Raw genomic sequence first — 1,875 nt, 5'->3', positions numbered from 1 at the left:
CCTCCTCCGCGGGTGTCCATCGTCGGCCTGCAGCCAAAGCACGACGGCGCCTTTCGTTTTCGCGTCTGTTCCGCCGAGACCTTATCAGGTCCGCCTCCGTAGGCGCGGTCCGACGGCGGCGCGTCGTCGAGGGTCCCTCAGCCTGGACCCGAGCTCGCCATGCGCGCTGCATGAATAGACGCCGCTCATGGCGAATTCTAACCGTTTCAGGGGAAGGTGGTCCCCCTCTGCTACGCCTAGGTATGGGAGGAGGAGCTAGGCCCGCTCGCTCCGCCTCTACTGCCGTCCGCAGTATCTCGTCATCTCGGGCGGCCAGTGCTGCTGCGACGTCCGCAGCCAGTCGCACTCGCGCCCGATCCTCCGCTCTGCCGCGAAGCCGTCGGTTGCGGGCAGATCGCTGACGCGCTGCTCGCGCCTCGTTCACGCGCCGCGTGATGTCTTCGATGATGACGTCGTCCATCTCCTCACCGAAGAGTGCGGCCACACTTTCGAGGACCACTTCCTCGTCCTCGGCGAAAGCCGCTTCCGTTCGACCATTGGTGAGCGCTTCCTCATCGCGCCACAGCTGTTGAAGCACTGTGGTGATGGTCTTTGCTGCTTTCTGAATGCGGTCCCACCACTCCGCACTCTCCAGCAGCTTCTCTGCGATGTTGTTAAGCTGGACCGACTCGGGTGTCCCCCAGCCCAGCAGCTCACGTCGGATCTCCTCAAACACGGGGCACTCGAACAAGACGTGGGCCACCGACTCGACCGACCCCACGCACCGTGGACACTCCGGAGACGAAGCGAAGCCGCAGACGTGCAGGTACTCCCGGAAGAATCCGTGTCCGGAGAGCACCTGCGAAAGGTGGAAGTCCACCTTCCCGTGCTTTCGTCCCGTCCACCGGTGCAGGTCGGGAATCAGACTGTGTGCCCACGTCTGATAGCGGCTGGCCGATGGTGTTGCCGCCGCACGGTCCCAGGCGTCCTGCCATTGCATCATCGTGGCTGCTCGCTCCGCCGCTCGTACCTCCTTCCTGCTGGCGCCAGGCTCGACCAGCAGCCTGCTATGGCACCTTGCGTCCTCGTTGACGACCAGCCAGTACGGCACCAAACCAGCCATCACCACTGACACCTCGTAGGATACCGAGCGGAACGAACTCGATACCCCACGTGCCAGTGGCTTCTGGACCTGGGCCAGTCGTCTTCGGCACCACTGCATGTCTGTCGCCTTAGCCCAGATGGGCGAGGCGTACCGGATCACCGACTCAGCGACTCCTGCCAGCAACCGCCGCTTGGCCACCTGGGGGCCGCTGTGGTTCCTCATCACCGAGGTAACCACCGCCACCGCACGGAGGGCCTTGTCCGCGGCCGCTTCCACGTGCGGTTTCCACGAGAGTTTCTCGTGGAGTTGTACCCCCAGGTAGCGTATCGATCGCTTTGACGTGCAGACCACTTCGCCGACGCGCACAGGAATTTCCAAACGTCCTCGACGCAGACTCGATATCAGTACCACCTCGGTTTTGTGGGGGGCGAGACTGAGGTGCCGTGCCTCAAGCCACCCCATCACCGCCTCGATCGCAGCCTCCGCAACGGACGCCGACTCCTCGGGTGTGCAGCCCTCGGCCAGGATGGCGATGTCATCGGCAAAGCCGACGATGGTGGCCCCTTCAGGGAGCTGGATCCGCAGAACGCCGTCGTACATAACGTTCCACAGAGTCGGGCCAAGGATTGACCCCTGTGGAACGCCTGCCGTCACCCGACGTGACACCGGGCCGTCATGGGTGTCATACACCAGCTCCCTGTCGGTGAAATAGTCGCGGAGCAGGAGTTGCAGCTGCGCTGGAACCTCCTTCTCACGCAGGGCCATCGCTATCGCCTGCCAGCTGGCGGTGT

The sequence above is a fragment of the Anopheles moucheti genome, assembly GCF_943734755.1.
Source record: "Anopheles moucheti chromosome X unlocalized genomic scaffold, idAnoMoucSN_F20_07 X_unloc_3, whole genome shotgun sequence".
Classification (NCBI taxonomy): Eukaryota; Metazoa; Arthropoda; class Insecta; order Diptera; family Culicidae; genus Anopheles; species Anopheles moucheti.
The sequence above is the reverse complement of the archived record's forward strand: the minus strand, read 5'-3'. Positions refer to the sequence as shown.